The sequence below is a fragment of the Stegostoma tigrinum genome, chromosome 9 (genome assembly GCF_030684315.1).
Source record: "Stegostoma tigrinum isolate sSteTig4 chromosome 9, sSteTig4.hap1, whole genome shotgun sequence".
NCBI lineage: Eukaryota > Metazoa > Chordata > Chondrichthyes > Orectolobiformes > Stegostomatidae > Stegostoma > Stegostoma tigrinum.
The window spans coordinates 56,618,189-56,639,701 of NC_081362.1; the positions used below are offsets into that span (position 1 = coordinate 56,618,189).

Consider the following 21,513-nt stretch of genomic DNA (forward strand, 5'->3'; position numbering starts at 1 on the left):
GCTTCAAGGCCAAATAACATTTGAACCTTGGTTGCGACACGTCAACCCATTTTGAAACCATCTTTATCTAACTGAGAAACCTGAAATCTGTTTGACAAAGTGACACTAGAGCCAGCTTATCTTGGAACAGAGTCGTATTTCACATAGGTCATTGATTCTGTGAAATTAATGTTTACATGTTGGTCTGTTTTTGTAAGCACGTTTTGCTTTGAGATTGTATATATCAGTTTTAGAAACATGACCTAAGTCTAAAGGGACTACATTTTCATTTATGGTTTTCATCTTTTTTTAATCAAACCTATGTGTTCTTAAACGTTGTCATTGTTTTATTGGCAAATCAAGTTGCCTATAAAAGTCTAAAACGTCTTGCCAGTAAGTACAGAGTGTTTCTCAGTTTTTCTGTTGCAGAAAATAGCAAGTCAAATATCTAGACTGTAAGCCAATAACAAATCTACTTGTAAAGTTCCTCTTCCTGGGTCCTTGCAGAATTTCCTTGACATTACATAGAGTCATAGATGTTTACAACATAGAAAGCCATTTGGCCCATTAAATCCAATTTGGCTGTATCCCGCCCTTTCCATGTAGCTGTACAAAACCTTTCCCTTCTGATGTCTGATTTCATTTTGAGCGTTGTGACTTAATTTAATTTGTTTCCACTACCCTCATCGCAGGATATTTATGTTACTTTGTCTTTCTTTGCATTTTTACAATCAACACGTTTTTGACCTTTGACATCGAAAGGTTGGTCATGTAAATTAATCTTACTCCCTATAATATTGGAGAATTCTAGGTTTATTAAACTTAAATTTAGGCTTGACTGCCTAATGTTATTGTTATACAATAAGTGGTGCCAGCCAATAAATAACTAAACTGAAATACTCATATGCTTTATGATGGATGTTAAATTTTCATTATTTCTGAACAAAGAAAATAAATATGGAAGCAAAGTACCATGGAGGCTCATGATTTGAATTAGAAAAAAAGAGCTGGATAAACTCTGCTGATCTGGCAGCACCTGTAGAAAGAGAAACAGAGTTAACATTTCAAGTATAATGACTTCTTCAGAACTGAAGGGGGCTGGAAAAGTTTCATGCTGTAGTTAAAGAGGGGAGTAGGAGCAAGTGGCACAGTTGTGAATGGTACTTCTGAGAAAAAGGCAAATTGTGTGCTAGTGATAGCGAAGACATCTAGACAGAGCCAAAGTGTTACACAATGTGGTAACCTAGCCTACATTTAGCCTCAACAATGTGAAGAGGTCACCACTGTGAGCAGTGTATACAGTAAGTTAGATTGAAAGCATTGAAGTAAGTCATTGGGTTGTGGCTTTTGGGGCCTTGGACAGTGTGGAGGGAGGAGGTAAAGATGCAAGTGTTACACCTGCAGTTGTACGGAAAGGTGCCATGACTGGTTGAAATGGTTTTTGGAGTGACAGTGGAATAGAACGGCATATTGCAGAGAGAACGGTCCTGCAGAATACTGAAAAGGAGGGAGAGGAAGAATTGTATAGCAACAGTCTGCTGGAGATAACCCAAAAGGTGGGGGATGAAAAATTAATAAATCATTTTTAAACTCTGTACTAATCCATATTTTCATGAACTAATTTTTGTGCAAAACTTGCATTATATTCTCTTCGTATAAAGAGAAAGTTCCAAAGTGCTTCACAGAAGCTTAGAAAAAATGAACATGGAGCTAAAGATAGAAAGGTTTGGTTGAAGACATGATTTTTAGCAGAACCTTAAAGGGTAAGAGTGAAACATCCTGAAGAAGTTGGAGGGAAATCCAGGGCATGGAGTCCAGTCGCCTGTAATTTTAGGTGCTGATAGTCAGACACAGGGATGAGGAGATCATCAAATTGTCAGATGAAAGTCTGGGTTTTCATCACCAAGGTTGCAGCAAGAAACTTGAAAATTCCCATTTGCCTCCAAAGAATGTACCAGTAGTGATGAGTGTTATTTAAGAGAACCACTGTGATACTATGGGTCTTTTTCTCACAGAGGCACACATATACACAGAAAAAAACGTGTATATATGCACATGCACACCACACACTGGTGGTAGGGGCAGTTTAAGGCCAGAGATGGTGAGGGGTAGGGAGGTCCCTTCATGGTGTACAGGATGCACAAGCAGGTGGCCAGCCCCCACCTTTTCATTTGGAACCCACCCCCAAATTCCATGCGGTAAATTAGCACCAGTGGCAGAAAAAAAACCCTTAAATGGCACTGGAGCTGGAGAGCCATCTGACATGCTGCAGCCCTTTGCTTTCCAAATCAGTTTTACTCCATTTCCCAGACTCCATCAAAACAAAGTCCCTTCTTCTCAGTCCCTTCCCCCACCACCACCCCGATGGTCTTGCCTACTGCATCCAATGGGAAGAACACAGCTATTTTCTTTCATTAAAATATATTTAGGAAACTAAGCTTCATTCAGACATAAATGCCAAGTTTTATTCACATTTAAAGTGAAAGAAATCATTTCTGGTTAATGAAAAATGCACTTTTCTTTTTAAAGAGGAACAGACCAAATGCTATGGGCTGGTGCAGAATTCTTCATTGTTATCTCATGTGATACTGGGCAAAATAGGCATCCGGTGACATTCTGAAGATGCGGTTCCTGGCAAAACCACTAGATGCAACATACCCACTATCACTAATACAACTTTATGCTAACAGGTTTCCCCTATGTGGCTGATAAGTTGTCTGAAAACAGAGGAAATGGAGAGGCCACAATAAATTATAGAAATATAGTTTCTGTTATCAGTGTCCATGTTGACTCTGAGTCCATGTCACCAAGTTGTAGGATATAGAGGAGAAAAAATGAGTGGCCCAGTGGATGGGAAGAGAAACCATTGTTGAAGACATTTGGTTCAGACAAGGGTAAAACGTTCAGAGGAATAGGTGACCAGTCCACAGGTATGAGGCAGAAGTGTAAGGACCTTTTGGGTCTGCATTATTACAGTGATGGTGTGGAGGCTGTAGAGAACTAGGAGCAGGAGTAACCTATTAAGCCTCTCTGCCATTTAATGCATTCATAGCTGATCTCATCTTGGCCTCAGCTCCACTTTCCTGCCCATTCCCTGTGGCCCTTTAAACTGTTGCTAATTAAAACTCTGTCTATCTAGCTCCTTAAATTTATTTAGTTCCCAGCAAGCACTGCAGTCTAGGGTAGTGTTATCCATAGATTCAGAACCCTTTGAGAGAAGTCATTTCTCCTTATTGTTTTAAATCTGTCACCCCTCAGCCTAAGGCTATGACCTCCTGTTTTAGATAGCCCCACAAAGGGGAGCATCTGTTATATGTGTACTTTGTCAATCCTCTTTAGCATCTTGCATACCTCAATTAGACCTCCACTTGTTCAAAACTGCAGTGAGTTCTAAACTGCTCAATCTCTCCTCATAAAACATCCTTTCATCTCTGAAATCAATCTGGTGAACCTTCTCTGAACTTCCTCCAATTCCCCTTTCTCAATTAAGGGGACCAGAGCAGCACACAGTACTTTAGATGCAGACTCATCAATTCCTTTCACAGTTGCAACAACACTTCCTACTTTTATACTCCCTTAGCAATAAATGCCAAAATTCTATTTGCCCTCTCTATCACCTGCTGTACCTGCATACTAGCTTTCTGCTTTCCATGCACAAAAACACATTTTGAAGATTAAAGTTTTTGCAAAGATCAGTAGCTTGGCTTGTGGATGAAGTTGTTAACTTGCTCACTGAGCTGGCTTGTTTTTGTTCAGACGTTTCATCACCAAGCTAGGAGACATCGTCAGTGAGGCTTCCAATGAAGTGATGTTATTCTACTATGCTAGGAGTTTATACTTTTTGGTTTGCGACGGTGAGTTATGTCATTTTCAGTTTTGATCTGTATGGGTTGAGATGTGGGGTGCTTGTTTGTTGATTGCTGTATGGGTGAAGAACCATGCCTCTAGGAAATCCCATGCTTGTCTATGTTTGGCTTGGGCTACTATGGTTACTTTGTCCCAGTTAAACTGATGGCTTTCATTGTCTGAATGTACAGATATTAAGGAGAGTTCATTGTGCCGTTTTGCTGCAAGCTGATATTTGTGCATTCTGATGGCTAGTTTCCTTCGTGTCTGCCTGATGTAGTGGCGTCTTTAATCCTTCAAGCAAAACATCTGAACAAAAACAAGCCAGCTCGGCGAGCAAGTCAATAACCACGATTTGAAGATCTTCTCCATTTAGATAAATTGCCTCTCACTCTTTCGACCAAAATCAAAAACCTCACGCTTAGCTGTCTTAAAGTTATCTGTCAAATTTTGGCCCTTCACCTAACCTCTCCATATCTATTTAAGTTTTTATTTCTTCATTGCGATTTAGTTCCTCATCTATTTAACATCCTCTGCAAATTTGGGTATAATACTTTAGACCCCTGCATCCAGGTCATTAATATAGGTTGTAAAGAGTTGGAACCCAAAGACTGAACTTGGTGGCAGCCCACTAGTCACAGCTCACCAACCAGAAAAGAATCATGTATCTTGTCTCTCAATTTTCTCAGATAGTAGAAACTGCAGATGCTGGAGAGTCCGAGATAACAAACTGCCGAGCTGGATGAACACAGCAGGCCAAGTAGCATCAGAGGAGGAGGAAAGCTGATGTTTTGGTCCTAGACCATTCTTCAGAAATGGGGGAGGGGAAGGGCATCCTGAAATAAATAGGGACAGAGGGGGAAGTGGATAGAAGATGGATAAAGGAGAAGACTGGGTAGAGAGGAGACAGACAGGTCAAAGAGATGGGGATGGAGCCAGTAAAGGTGATTGTAGGTGGGGAGTTAGGGAGGGGATAAGTCGGTCCAGGGAGGACAAACAGGTCAAGGGGGCGGGATGATGCTAGTAGGTAGGAGATGGGGGTGGGGCTTGAGGTGGGAGGAGGGGATAGGTGGGAGGAAGGACAAGTAAGGGAGGTGGGGACAAGCTGGGCTGGTTTTGGGATGCAGTTGTGGGAGGGTAGATTTTGAAGCTTGTGAAGTCCACACTGATACCATTGGGCTGCAGGGTTGCGAAGTGAAATATGAGTTGCTGTTCCTGCAACCTTCGGGTGGCATCATTGTGGCACTGCAGGAGGCCCAGGATGGACATGTCGTCTAAGGAAATGGGAGGAACAGTTGAAATGGTTTGTGACTGGGAGGTGTAGTGCGAACAGAGTTTAAGTGTTCTGCGGAGTGGTCCCCAAGCCTCCTCTTGGTTTCCTCGATGTAGAGGAGGCCAGAATGGGAACAGCAGATACAGTATACCACATTAGCAGATGTGCAGGTGAACATCTGCTTGATGTGGAAGGTCTTCTTGGGGCCTGGGATGGGGGTGTCAGGGGAGGTGTAGGGACAGGTGTAGCGCTTCCTGCAGGTGTGGTGGGGTTGGAGGGGAGTGTGAAGCAGACAAGGGAGTCACAGAGAGCGGTCCCTCCTGAAAGCAGATAAGGGTGGGAGGGAAAAATGTCTTTGGTGAGATTGAATTGCAGATGGCGGAAGTGTCGGAGGATGATACATTGGATTCAGAGGTTGGTGGGATGGTGCATGAGGATGAGGGGAATTCTATTTTGGTTGTTATTGCGGGAATTGGGTGTGAGGGATGAGTTGCGAGAAATGTGGGAGACATGGCCGAGGGCATTCTTGACTGCTGAGGGGCGGGGCATGTTGAGGTCCTTGAAAAACGAGGACATCTGAGATGTTTGGGAGTGGAATTGTCTCATTCTGGGAGCAGATGCTGCGGAGGCAAAGTAATTGGAAATAAGGGATGGCATTTTTTTTTTGCAGGAAGGTGGGTGGGAGAAGGTATATTCTAGGTAGCTGTGGGAGTCGGTGGGCTTGAGATGGACGTCGGCTTCCAGTTGATGGCTGGCAGAGACGGTAACAGAAAGGACCAGGAAGGAGAGAGAGGTATCAGAGATAGTCCAGTTGAACTTAAGGTTGTGGTGGAAGGTGTTGGTGAAGTGGTTGAACAGTTCGAGCTTCTCGAGGGAACACAGGGCGGCGCCAATATAGTCATTGATGTAACGGTGGATGAGGTGGGCAACCTGAATGTTGCAGGGACAGCACCTCATTTTGCTTGAGAACCCTGCAGCCCAATAGTATCAATGTGGACTTCAAAAGCTTCAAAATCTCCCCTCCTCCGACCACATCCCAAAACCAGCCCACCTTGTCTCCGCCTCCCTAACCTGTCTTTCCTCCCACCTATCCCCTCCTCCCACCTCAAGCCCCACCCCCATCTCCTACCTACTAGCCTCACCCTGCCCCCTTGACCTGTCCATCCTCCCTGGACCGACCTATCCCCTCCCTAACTCCACACCTACACTCACCTTTACTGGCTCCATCCCGCCTCTTTGACCTGTCTGTCTCCTCTCCACCTATCTTCTCAATTTTCTGCTGTTTAGCTAATTTTCTATCCCTATTACCCCTAAATCTGTGATCTTACTTTCTTTTTTAATCGTTTGTGTGACACCTTCTGGAAGTCCAGATATACCTCATCGAGGACCCCCATTATCCACCTTCTTTGTTACATCTTTGAAGAACTTTAGCAAACTAGAGAGTAGTCTCTACATCAGTCCACTACACCCAATGAATTTGGAACTGGATTCCTCCTAGCTCCTTGACAGTGACAGGAGGTTGTTTGGCAGGGGAACATGCATTTCAGGCATTTTATTGCACATGCCCAAACTGTAAATTGCTCCATCTGATGCATTTGCAGCAATCTTTACCTCTCACCTCGCCATTGAGCTGGGAAACAATCAACATGTTATCCATCTGCCTGCAAGCCACTTCTGGCTGAATAACTCACCGTGTGCCAATGCCAGCTGTATACTTACCTCCAAAGGATGTCATAGGGCCAGCTTATTAGTTGCTATGCTGTTGTTCACTTTCCTCGACCTGGGTTTACCATGGCTTGGAAGGTGACATTTCTTGGATGCCTAAAAGTAGGAATTCAGAAAGTGGGAGTTGGTGTGAGAGAAGGATTTGGGATGGAAAGTGAGAGGTTTATAATGATGTTGTCGGTAGCTAATCATCAGAGAACAAGACAAAGATGTCCTGCAAGCTGAGAAAGGTATAAGATAGGAACACTGAAGATGAAAACGTATTATCTTTGGCATTGGATATCATGGTCCCCATTTCAAATGATTTCGTATTTTGGAGAGCCATCTCCTCCGTGTGTTCCAGTAGATGCAGGGATTCTTTGTCCTGACTCATTCTGCTCTGTACCTTCTTTTCTGCCTTTCATCCTACAAAGCAGTATGACTATTTGTGTAGGATTTGGATGTACTGTCGTATTTGGATAAGTGGAGCTATTTGGAAGGAGTGAAAGGTAAGTGTGAGATTGACACCTTAGATATGAATGTGGAAGGCAAGAAAGTGCTATTTCCTGAGGGTTAATGATGAGGTTTTGTTACATTAAGTAGCATAGAGGAGCTAGGAGGTGTGAGATACGTGCAATGATGTTGACCATCCACATGAAGCTGTTAAGAGCTGTTGTGGCACTACACTGAGTGCTCCGGTCCAGATTCTCTGAGGTGGTGTTCTTCCTTTTGAAAAGTAGGTTTCAAGAGCTCCTGATTTCTTGCAGCTCAATAATCTGTCATGCCAACTTGTGCCAGTAAAGATTTATGCAGAATGAGTAGTTATGGACGCATCTGATGTTTTCACTAATTTATGCTCAACACAACTTCGAACACAGAACCTACTGCCTGGCCATTCTCAGATATTGCCTGGTAATACACAATCTGAGGTTCAGCTTCAGAATGTAACCAGCTCCCCATTACGCTCATTAAGGTGCTCCCTGTCTTCAAGACTAGCTCGCCATTCTAACATTATGTTGTGATCTGCATTGAATGATGCTAGCCCCTTTTGTTGAATGTAGTGGTCACAGGCAGCTTGGAGGTCATAGGATCTGCTGACCCATACACTAATATCATGATATGGGTACATGTTCATTGTGTCAGACAGTAGGATGAGGATGTCCTGCAAGTTGAAAAGGGTGATAAATCAGGAACATACTGTCATCTGCAAGACCCACAAAGCACCTTTTTTTTAAAGAACTGAAAAAAGAGCCAACCATTTTCAAATGCAATACAACTTAAAACTCAGTAAAAATATTTTGTTCAGTGATCCTGCAAGTGTCACACACATTTAATCGAGAATCTAGTTTCCCTATATCAGTGCCATAACTGTGATAAGATTAAAATCAGAGGGGCAGTTATCTCTTGCCTCTCTTGGGCATGCCCTAACAGAAATTGGAAACCTGGGAGTTATTCTAAACTACCATCTGATTCTTGAATTCATAACATTTCTAAAAATGAATATTATGGAATAGAAAACCACTATTAATAAACTCAAAGTAGATGTGTGTTTGACGAACTGAATTTCCAAGCCTTTTAGTAAAAAATTGAGCCAATGATTCCTTTTATTTTCTACATACATACACATTTTGTTTATTATTGCTTAACTCCTGACATGTACTTGGCTCAATTGCTTACTAGTATTCTGCCAGAGTGAATCATTACTTACAGTTCAAACTCCATGGTTTCATCTGAAGGTCTGCGTAAAGGTTTTTTTGTATATCTAGCAGGGGTGGCATACCCTGGTTTGGCACTGATGAAGTCCTCATCTTCAACAATATGAATATTTTAGGGGTGCTGATTAGAATCTGAAGTTGACCCTCCGATCTTACATCATGAGATAAGACCTCAATGACAGCTTGATAGTAGATTTTGTGTTAGATATTGTTTTCAGCATGAACTTGTGCAACAGATTTGACCAAAATTTCATTAAGAAATATTACAATAGGATTTTTTTGAAGGTATATAATCAGGTAAAGAAATGAAAATCTCTGGTTTTGTTGAATATCAAAATAATCCTGTCATTTGCTTTGGAAATACACCCTTTTGGATAAATAATACATGGTAGTGGTTTTAATCCATTTTCCAATTAACTCTACTGTGGTTGTGTACAATTGTTTAAAATATAGCTGCACTTAATACCTTAGGATTGTAGCTATTTATAATATTCCTTGCTAAAAGCGTAATTATTGAATTCAAGACAATATTTTAAATAAGTTGAAGACTGGGGACAAAGCTGATTGAGTTAGCCATTCATTGTGGAAAATAATTAATATCTGACAAGGGTTCCTTACTGAATGACAAAAAGTTTGCAAGCGTGTTATTTGAATCATTTATCAGACAAATATTCTATCCAATGAGATGTATGTGATCTCATAATTTTGATTTATTTTGATGATTATTATTTCACAAACCATTTATTTCATTCAACATTCTTTTTCAAATGCAGCCAGGCATGTTTTGTTTTGTACAAAGCAGAAGTGTTGCATCTTTTCCATTTCCAGCTGTGTTCTTTCCTACCCCCATGTTTTGAGTGAATAGAATTATAGAAACCTTTACTTTGAAAAACATATAGATCAGTATGCATATTTCTTCTGTGTTCATATCATTCTGAATATTAAAATGTAGCCCTAAAATTGCAATCCGAGGCTGTACAAACTTGACAGAAGCACAACTCACTTAGGAAGTGACATGTTTGCAGGGTATTAGTGCTGCATGCGTTTATTTAACAGTAAGTGCTCATGCAACACCCCAAAACTTGGCAGTGTTGGCCTTATTTGTAATTTGCACTGAAAAGTCTGATTCTCTGGACCTTTGACTAAGGAGTAATTAGTATTTGTGTCAAACTGGCAAGTCATGTTCCCTGCATCATGTAACCTGTTCAGAAACTTGCATCACAACGTAGATGTAACAACATGGATTGTGCTTGTGGGTAAAATAATTGGGATATAGGTTGCTGAGCCTTCATGGTTAGGATCTTGCTTTAATTCCCTTAAATCTGTATTCAAACAGCATTGTCATGTGCATATTCAAAGTATTGAAAATTAAGGATGTTATTCTAAAGTTTACAGGTTCATAACATGCAATAAATCTATTTAAGGACGTGAGTGGGAAGGTATTAAGTCCTGCAAGGGGAGTCTTTTTCAGTTTGCATCTGTTTATTCCACTAACAGCATTTTAACTGTTCTGAATTGCCTTTTTCCAAATTAATCATGTAATCCTATAATATTAATCACCAATCACCAATTAGTCTAATGATTACGTTTACTGTTTAATAGTTTCTTTGGTCTTTTAACTCAGCAATTACATTTCCAATTGAGGCTGTAAAGGTTTTCTCAATTCCTTTGAAAAAACTGACCAAAAGAGAGTGTTTCCACTCAGAACTACAATTAGCAATATGTATGTGTCTAGTTCTTGCCTAATGGGATCACCCTTCTACCAAGAGGTATTAAGAATCGATTATTGTATGCAAAGTGGCCGTGCCAAGCTGTTAGCCTACTCAAAGGGTCAAGACCTGCATTTCTAATCCACTGACTAATGAGGGGGAATTTAAAAACCTGATATTACTGAGCTAGGTTTCCCAATTCTACTTGAAAGTATTGAAAATAAGAAAATTATCAGTCATGTTTGCTCATTTCATTGAAAACCTCTTAAATGCAGTGGAACATTTTCAGTCCTTCAAAATGAGTTGCTGCTTATCCACTTGATTCTGCCTTTTTTTTCAGCACTTTCTCAAGCCCATTGGTTTTACATTGACAATTTTCTTAATATATAAATGTCATGTTCCAAACAAATGCTGTTTAGTCATAAACTTATCAATTTTCAGAAATATTTCAAATAATGTAGTTGCACTAACCATCCACAATCAAACTGTGTAATATAGGTAAAAAGTCCTTAGCTTTTTAGACACGAATTGACTCTCTACAAAGCAGAACAAGTTCCCAGCTTATGTCACTGCTATCAGGAGATGCAACTCTCCTTGATCAATATTTGCTTAACAAACAGCAGGGAACGGAGAGTTTGTTCAGAGAAGTCATGTGCATGCAAGGGTGAATGAATGTTCGGTAAAGTACTTTGACTATTTGCCTCCTGCTGCTTTTTTTTTGCCCCCCTCTTGTGTTGTCTTTTGTTCCTAACCAGGGGGACATGCATCTACACAAATTCCCCAAACAAAATAACAATTGGAATGTCTGCAGAATAATGCACCGATGACAAATACGCGTCATCCTGGTTCCTTTATTAGAATCAGCAATTCCTAGAACATAACACACTCCACCTCTTCAGCATCAGGTGGCAGCAGTCAATCAAGTTGCCGTCTTGTCAGTACAGAAGAGCGCATAGTTTGCACAATGTAAATGCGTTCAGTTTGTGCCAAAGAATCACCTCATTTCTGAATAGCTTTGCCTTCAGGGGTCATTTGTTTGATCTTCTGACTGTCCCCAGACTCGGTAGCACATAATAAAAACCTGACATAGCAGCCTGCCTGCCTTCTGTGTCCTGCGGATACTCATCATAAGTGTCAGGACATACCAAGGTTAGCGGTCATTGAAACAGTGCTTGTTTGCCTGCCTTCACAAAACACTCGCAAGTGAACCGATGTCAGTAGTATCAGAGGGGAGAATTTTGCAGAGGTGATAGAGAAGAGAGCCAGGCTTTTGCTATTTCACAAAAACACTGATTTGCAAAACCTTTCCAAAAGTCAAATTAAGCATATACAGTAGGTCTGTTGGGATAATGGTTTAAAAAAAACTTCAATTTCTGTCATTTAATTGCTTAAATGCTTAGTAAATGCTGAAGTGGTACTGTTTCATTTCTTGACTGTAAAAGGGAATCGTGCGCTTACTATTATAAGAAGATAACAGTCGGGAGGGCAAGGAGAAAAGGGTTATTGGTATTTTGGATTCACTTGACTCTTCGCCTTGGAGAGAGGGTTATTCTTGTCACTGCCTTTTGTCTACATCTGCTGACTGCTTGCCTGCAGCCAGCAGCATGCTTTAACTGTTCAGTCACCTCCTAACATCACATGCATCAGCTGTTGTTCTTTTGTTAGAGGTTTTGTGCGTCTAATCCACTGTGACCATACTGCTGCACAGTAAATCAAATGTAGATTGTTCCTGAGATGACTTCCTCATAAATATTTTAGACAACCTTTACTGCCTTTATTCTTAAAAATTGAAAAACAGATTAAACTTAAATGTTTATGTGCTGAGTGTATAGATGATCTCTGAATGCTTCCTGCTGCTAATTGTAATTTAGAGAGTGCAAGGACATGATATTAACCCTTTGATGACTCAAGTTATTTTATGTAGATCTTAACATTTGCACCTTTTGACCTTGACACCTCAAGAATGAGATAAAGGTTGTGAAACCTCTTTCGATACAATTGAAATTTGTGAATGCTGTTTAGCACACAGGCTACTTAGTACCCATTTAATTTAAATAGATTAGAATTAAAATAACACACAGTAATTTTGAGTGCATCAATATCTTTAAAAAATTAATCAGAGATTTTAAATTGCATTTGTAGCAATTTTGGACTAAAATTGAATCCTTGTGTATTTAAACTGATGATGCGTAGACATGTGCATCACGTAGATGATTCCTGCAATGTATTTAACCCAGTGCTTTGCAGGAAATTTGGAAATTGATTACATATCAATTACCTATATCAGGGCCAAAAGCAAGAATGCAACTCAGCTAAAACTTTATTTTTTTTAGATAGATAATACTAATTAGTTCTATTCCTGACTCTGCAAATTATGCTAAGTCTACAGTAAACTATTATATCGACTGTTTACAGGACCACTAGTGAAAATGATAAACCCCTCTGCCTCTTAAAGCCTGATTGTGTTCCTGCACTTCTAGTAGCGTGAAATTCTATGCACAAATTAGGATTCAAAAATGAACTTCATGCAACACTAAAATGAGCTGGTGACACAAAACGCGTCCGTTACACATTTGACTGGGTTGGCAGAGTGGGGTTAAGGTGACAAAATTTAGCCCTTTGTTTCTAAAATCTCCTGCTTGGCATCAGAACCTCCTCTTTTTCTGGTGCTGACCAAACAAAGAAGTTGACCATTTATCTTCCTCCAGTTCTTCTCTCCAGTGCTCAACTGGAGGATTCTTCAAAACTCCTTTTAATGTAAGAATCCTTAAAGTAAGCTGCACAGAAGATCTGCATGGCAGCCACGCCACCGTTGGTATATTATGGCAACAGTTTCTCTGTGTGAGTGTCAGTGCATAAGGGGTTAGGGTGGAAAAGGGTGGTAGGGGAATAGGTAGGTAGGGATTATATGGAAAGAGTGCTATCTGGGCAGGTTGGTGAAGTTGAGTCAAGTCAGGGATTTTGAGGCTCAAGAAGGTAAAATGGGAGGTGAGTGGATTTATGTGGTGAATCTGATCTGATTGGAGATGTTGTGGAAGGGGCTGTGTGTTGGACAGTCAGAGGAGTGTATTGGGTGATCAGTGGGGAGTTGGGGTGGTGATCAATGAGGAGTTGAGATGGATATCAGAGAATCTGGGTCCTTATTGTGCACATAAAGGATGTGCATCTGCAATCAAGCAATATGCTTTATCACCAGAGTGAGTTTACTTCATAATTAAGCCTGATATCTTGTAAACTGGACTTTAACCTTTTACTTGATTTGTTTGCTGATGAGGAGTAACCCATAGCTAGTTATCATGCATCCTGTTTGTGATGCATTGAGCCATGAAAATAAGTTGGATGTAATTTTAAATGGGCAGTTGATCAGTGCATAATTTGCTGCGTAATTCTGCTGACATCACTGAGCTTTCTCCCTCCCACTGTACCATCTGTTGTCATTTGCAATGGAATCTCCATGAGATCAAAATATTCTGTGAAGATGACTGCCACATGAGGCATAACTTTTTGTTAGTCGTGTTAAATATGATCATCATTAGAAAGTCATCAGTGGCTTTTCTCTTCTATGGTCTCTATTATTAGTTCTGCTTTGAGTTTAATTCTAAAAATGTTATCAAAATTATTTTGATGGACTTTCATTTGATATTGCTAATGGAATGGTGTGCATTGAGTTGACTTTAAAGTTGGGGACTATGTCATTATGAAGAAGATTCACTTGACCTGAAGTGTTAACTCTGCTTTCTCTCTACAGATGATGCCAGATCTGCTGAGCTTTTCTAGCAATTTCTGATTTTGTTTCTGATTTCCAGCATCCTCAGTTCTTTGGTGCTTTAGGGGATACTTCATGTTGCTAAAATAGAAGTATTGTAACATGGAACCAGCTCACTCAATCCCCTTACTTTTCTGTATATTTTTTAGCTCTCTGTCTAATTTGAAACACTCCCTGTATGGTTGATTGCACCAACTTGTAACATTGTCACTGGCACTGTCCTTAGCTGATCCATCAACTTACCCTGTCACTTGGTCTCTGACATCAACTTTTCCCAATTGTAACAGCCCTAATAACATCGCCTAACTTCTGAATAACATGCTGATACTATCCAAATTTTCTCCTCATGATCAATTTCTGTAACTTGTCATGCTTGTTCTGGGGATAGTCAGTTGACATCCTTCTTATTGAACCAATTTTCAGCACATGTTTTTGACACCTTCCTCGAGTGTGTCATTTCAATTTTTGGCATTCTGAATACATGTTTCAAAAATCAGAATGCCAGCATCTTCCTAAAGCAAAAGAGATTCTTCAGGGTACTTTTTAACTAGGCCAATATTGCCTGGACTTTGGAAGAATGAGAGGTGGTCTCATTGAAACATGTAAATTTTTTGAGGGTTTGATGGGAGGATGCTGGTAAGATGTTTCTGCCAGCTGGGGAGTTGAATCTCAAGATCACAGTTTCAGAATAAAAGGTTAGCAATTTAGGAGGTTTTTTTGACAGTGTACCTAGTAGGATGGATAAAGGCAAAGCTCTGCTGTATATGGCGTGTTTATTTTTATTGAAACCTTTCGATAAGGTCCCATGTAAGAGCTCAGTAAATAAAATTAGAGCAAATGGGTCTAGGGGAAATATACTGTTGTGGATTAAATATTGGTTAATGGACAGAAAACAGAGGTTGGCAGATTGATTTTTGCGCTACTTCATTTATTACAATGTCGCAGCCCCAGCTATTCGCAATCTATATCAATGATCTGGACAACATAATTAGATTTAATATTTCCAAGGGAGCATGTGCACAAAACATGGTGGGAAGTAGGGGTTATGAGGAGGATGCAGACACTCCAAGCACGTTTGGAGAAACTGAGTGTTCAAAGACATGACAGAGTAATACAATGTGGAGAAGTGTAAGGTTATCTACTTTGGTAGGAATAGCTAAAATACTAAGTATTTCTTAAATGGTAAAAGACTGGGAAGTGTTAAGCTTCAAAGAGAATTACTTGGGTGTCCTTGTTCGTGAGTCACTGAAAGTTAACGTGCAGTTGCAACAAACAGTTGAGAAAGCAAATAGAATACTGGGCTGTTATTACAAGAGAATTTGAATATAGAAGCAAAGATGTCTTCCTGAAATTTTTAGAGTATTGATGACTGACAGTTGTGTGTAGTTTTGGTCATCTTATCCAAAGAAGGTGTACTTGCCATAAAGAGAGTGCAATGAAAGTTTGCTAAACTAATTCCTAGGATACAAGAATCATCTTGTTAAAATATATTTAAATAGGCTGGGCCTATATTCTCTGGTTTTTAGAAGATTGAAAGGTGATCTCTTTCAAATATCTAAAATTCCTTGACTGCATAGATACAGGAAGGAAGTTTTGCCTTACTTTCAGTTTTGTGCAAAACATAGCCTGCTGTCTCCAACTTGTCACCTCAACTGTGTTAGGGTATGGACAGCATATTATCCCAGTCAATAAGTTCAGTAACAAATTCAATTGACCATTAATAATCTGTTTGAAAATGGCAGGTCAGCTGTTGATTTCAGTGCCCACCCACTTAACATGGTATAGTCAACTGCTCAGCAGTAGGTGGAAAGGTTGTGGATGGAAACTCTTTGCATTTTTATGTGCTCCCATTTCCCAAGCTGAAAACGTCCAGCAGGAAGGGCATAAAACCTATTTAGTTGTGCATGTTCAAGTTAACAGCATTTTAAGAATTAAGGAATATGGAGATGCTGTGAAAAGATAGAGTTGAGCTACAAGGCCTGTTGAAATCTTGAAAATTGGACCAGGATTGTAGACCTAAAGAGCCAACATGCGTTCCTGTTTCTTGTGCTCTTAGGATGTTTTATTAAACTAAGTGGGATATTCTTGGAGCTTCTCTGCAAAAGAGTTGTAATCTTGATAAGCACCTTTTTTTTTCCTCCCCGGAACAGTCTTTTTGTAAATAGCTATCAAGATGTAGTTAGTGATGATACAATGACTTTACCATACTGAAATCTCCCAAGGCTCTTGACATAATCATTATCAAACAAGGCATGATACCAAGCCGCATAAAGAAGACATTAGGTCCGAGGACCAAAATAAATTGATCAAAGAAGAAGTTAAGGAATGCCTTAAAGGAAGAAAACAAGCTAGAGAAACATAGTGTATGGATTCTTGAGCTTGGAACCAAGGCAACTGTGCCGCCAGTGGTGGAAAACTGGTAAGAGGCCATAAATAGACAATCTCAAACATCTTGGAGGGTTGTGCATTGGTGAAGGCTAGAGCTAGGTCATGGAAAGATTTGAAAAAAAGCATCAGAATTTTAAATTAAAGACCTTGCTTAACCAGGAGTCAATGTTAGTCATCAAGCATGAGGTGGTAGGTGTACAGACAAGGGCAGCATACGTTTATTTGAATTAAAATTTGCAAAGCATACAGTATGGCAGGACTACATTGGAATAGAAGCAAAATACAACAGACGCTGGAAATCTGAAACAAACACAGAGAATGCAGGGGAAACTCAGCATGATCTGCTAGCATTTGCAGAGAAGAACTACATTAACATTTAAGTCTGGCATGACTATTCTTCAGACCTGAATTCTCTGTGCATTGGAATAGCCTGGTCTAAAGATAACAGGTACAGATGATGTCTTCGGCAGCAGATGAGCTGAGACAGAGCAAAGTCAGGTAATGTTATAAAGATAGAAATAGGCAGTTTAGTAAAAGCATGAATATAAGGTTAGATGCTCATCTCTAGATCGAATGTGGGACCAGGTTTGCAAACTAACTAATTTACTTTCAGACTGTTGACAGGAAGATTAATATAGTTGGTAGCTAGGGGACATAGTTTAGAGCAGGAGGTGCAAAATGAATGACTTCAGTATTCCCAACATTTTGTTGGAGCTAATTTTCTGCTCATCCAGTACTGGATATTAGATAAGCATTCTAATAGTTTAGCAACAGTGGAGGAGCCGAGAGTTGTGGTAGTGAAGTAGAATTGAGTGCTGTCGCATCCTGCATCTTCAGAAGATGTCGCCAAAGGGCGGCAATTAAATGAGAAATAGATAGGGGCCAAGGATAGATCCTTGGGGGGGCACCAGAGTTAATGGCACAGAAAGAGAAGCCATTGTAAACAATTCCTGGCTGTGATTAAATACGAGTGGAACAACATGAGAGCAGTCCCACCTAGTTGGATGACAGGATGATGCAGTCAACCATACCAAAGTCAAGAAGGACAAGGAGGCAATGTTTACCTTTGTCAAGGTCTCATTCATGGAACTTGTACTTTTTGTAAGAAATTGTTGTTTGATCCAGTCACATAAGTGGATATTGATTTGTAAATATTTGGAAGCAAGTAGAACCATGAAATGATAGATTTTATGATCAAGAGTTTGGCTTATGTGCTAACCAGCAAGAATAGCAATAACTTGTTTTTATCTAACATATTTAACATAATATGGCTTTCCAAGATGCTTTACAAAGGCATTATAAAATAAAATTTGATGCAACCAAATGAGATATTAGGGCAGGTAACCCAACAATTGTTCAAAAGTTCTAAGTTTTAAGGATTGTCTTAAAGGAAAGAAGCCTTGAAACCTCAGCAGCTCAAGGAATGGTCCCAAAATCAGGGATGCGCCATTAGAAATGCACAGAACTCTCAGAAGGTTGTAGGACTGAAAGACCTTGCCATGAAGGGTTTGAAAGCAAAGATGAGAATTTTAAAAATCAGTGTTGTTTAACCAAGAAGAAAAATAACAACAGGGTGATGAGTGGAAGAGATTTGGTGAAAGTTAGGCTACAGGCAGTAGATATTTTAGAACCTCAACTTTACATGGAGTAGAATGTGGATTCTGAGTCAGGAATACATTGGCATAATTAAATTTGGAGATCAGAAAGGTGTAGATAAAGATCAGCAGCAGAAGAGCTAATTTGGGAGCTGATTACGAAGTTCAATATCACGATGGTGTGCGTCAGTGATTGAAAATTAATGTCAGGGTCCTATGTGACACCTAGGTGGCAACATGCCCTGCTGTGTGGTTCCATGCATGGCTCTACAAGTGCTGGCACCATTTGCATTTGTGGTTTCTGTTTCCGGAAATCACTGCTGCACACGGAGCTCTGTTATCCATGCAGAAAGATAAAAAAAATTGCAGGAATACTGCTAGGTGATAAATATCTAGTTTAGCTTCAGATAGTTGTCAGTAAGCAGTTTGGGATTTGTAATGAGTAAGCAGAGTTTGTGGCAGGATCTGAAGGCAGTGACGTCAGTCTTCCCAGGTAATTGGACATTTTTGTTCATACAACACTGGAAATTGGCCAAAGCAGTTGGGCAACTTAGAGACCATGAAGGGGTCAAGCGAGTGTGCAGTGGACCAACCTACATTTGAAAATTATCATGTTCTCAGGTAATGTCACTGAGGAACAGCATATAAATGAGAAATAAGATACGGCCTAAGGATTGTTGTTGAGAGGGGCACCAGAAGTGACTATGTGGGAACTGGGCTGGGGAGAAGCCTTTGATGGGGATTCTGTTTGGGATTTGATGGAGAAGCACGGAACCAAGATATCCCATCCACTGAACGACAGAGCGATGATTTAGATAAGGATCAGTGCACAATTTATGGTGGGAAAGCAAACTTCTTTGTCAATTCTGTGCCTGTGCTGTAGGATTACACCAGCTCAAATGTACAAGGATCAGCCTTGGTGATTGATAACAATGTTTCCCTTCTTCCATATTAGCAAATAACTTACTGTCATTCAACATAGCTTTATAATTCAATAAAGATTGGAGATGTTCCCAATGAGAATTTGCATGTGTGACCCATGCCATTCAACTGTAAAGCATCACCTTAGTAATCCAATCTGTTTCACTCTATATGACAAATATTTGTTAATTTATTACTTTATCTGTTATCTTTACATCAGGAGTCAAAACTGGGGTCTTGTGTGCATTTATATATCTAAGCTTATGTATGTATCAGGCATATCATTCTGTTATATACTCCCTAATAATCAAGATAATCCAAAGGAATCAGCAAACAATGTATGATTATTTCAAGATGCTATTAATAAAAATTGTACTCTATGATGTCACATATTAACGTCCAACATTCTAAATATGTATAACTCCAAGCACTTGGAAAATTCCATCTGTCATTTCACAACAGTGGGTTCTAAGGACCAATTCTTTTTCAAGATAGGAAAAGCAGAATACCAGTTTTGGAACCAATATAAATGATGTAGAGAAGGCTTGGAGTAAAGCAAATCCTGTACCACCTTTACACACGTGTCCTGGGATCAAGCACTAATCCTTGTTCTGGGTCTCACTGGCTTACCAGCAACAGCCACTGCTCCCAGTGACCCTGGATGCCTGTGGATAACACTAGCCTCTGGCTGATGAATCCAGGGGACAGGATATTCACACAATCCCCAGTCATGCAGGAGATTAGATGTTGGTTTGTTAAGTGACATGATTGTACACAGCATATGCCTCTGCACTAGTAAGACCATAAGACATAGAAAAAGAAATTAGGCCATCTAGCCCATCGAGTTTGCTCAGCTGATAAGTTTCTCAACCCCATTCTCCGGCTTTCTCCGCGTAACCTTTGATAATTAAGAATCTATCTATCTCAGTCTTAAATATACTCAATGACTTGGCCTCCACAGCCTTCTGAGGTGGTGAATTCCATTGATTCACCACTCTCTGGCTGAAGATGTTTCTCTTTATCACCATTCTCAAAAGGGCTTCCCTTTATTTTCAGGTTGTGCCCTCGGGCCCTAGCCTCTCCTACCAATGAAAACATCTCCCCGACATCCACTCTGTCCAGTTATACAGTATTCTGTAAGTTTCTATACATTCCCCCCCCCCCCCCCCCCCCCAACCATCCTTCTAAACTCCATTGAGTATAGAACTAGAGTCCTCAAACGTTCCTCATCTGTTCAGCTTTTCATTCTTGGGACCATTCTTGTCATATGGCATTCTCACAGGTAGCAAAGCAGGAAGCAAAATATGCTGTTTATCCTTCATTTTTAATCCATTTTATAGAGAATAATACTCAATTGAGATAAACCTACAAGAAGCTGAACTTTTAGAATTTGTTTTAAAATAATAAATTTGATGTCATTACAAAACTTTTTTAAAAAGTGACATTACACAAATATAAAATTAGCTGTCCAGGACTAGAGAGATTCTTCACCAGTTGCTTTGACAGTGAATGTTCAATCAAAAAATAAAGAAAAGGACTGGTTTATAATTTGGGTTGATGTTGTTATCTTGTGTCTGACATCTGACCAAATCTCAACTTATATTGACTTCACATGTGACATTGGCAGTGGGTAATGTTGAAGGAATGGATAGAGGTCTTGTCTCTGTGCTGCACTCACTTGTCCTAAAGACACTTGACTCTGTTCTACTGAATTGTTGAAATTGCTTGATGACAGTGGAAGGATCTTTTTGGGTCTGTCCAATATTGTTTGTTGCCCATGTATGGGGATCCAGCCAATAAGCTCAAGGTTAGTTTTCAGGAGGGAAAAGATAATCTGAAAGATTCGAATTAATAGATCGTTAAAATCATGTTTCAATAACAAGAGGTAACTTATTGGGGAAAATGTAACAGCAGTATTACAACTTTAGTGTGCAGATTTTCATTAGTTCAATGATTCTTTACCGATTATAGTCTGGGGAGATTTAAGCACTGGAGAGGACTAGAATGACAGACAGCAACCTCTGGACCTTTTCATTTAACTCCAGTATGCAACCTCCAGAAGTTGCTGTGGGTTTCAGAGGAGGACTGAAGACAAACATTGGCAGTTTTGGTGCTATTGTTGCTGCCGTTGAACCTGGCCAATATACTGCAAGTACATTAAAGTGAAAATGTTAATATTTGCCATGTCACTTCACGTGAAGGTAAAATGATATCTTGATGCTTTATTATGAACACAATTGCATCAATGTCGGTATAATAAATTAAAGCAAATAGATTTCAGGTTTGCATTCCCTTTAAAAGTCAGTGCCCTTTGAAATGTCCACATTTTCCTTGTACACCTCCATGAAATTACAGGTCTCCTAGGTTCATAATTTATTCCAAAATATTATATGTTAAATATGTGGCAAATATTGTAGCGTTGTGTACTGAATTAAATCAGCTTCTAAAGGTAATTGCCTTTACACTCTTCTCTCGTTGCTAAATTGTCCAGCCTGCTGGTTGACCTCTTGGCTGGAAATAGTGAAGTGGCTTCTCCCATGCATCAAAAATAAAATTATTGAAAACATGGAAAGCTTGCACAATGCACTTGCATCTTTGAATGTGGAGGTAGATAAGT

At 39.9% G+C, this 21,513-nt stretch overlaps 1 protein-coding gene across 3 annotated transcripts in view; it reads left to right on the forward strand.

Moving 5' to 3' along the window:
- prox1a (prospero homeobox 1a) overlaps window positions 1-21,513 on the forward strand; it is a 140,431-nt gene that overhangs the window by 111,511 nt on the left and 7,407 nt on the right. The gene's annotated exons all lie outside the window — the stretch shown is intronic.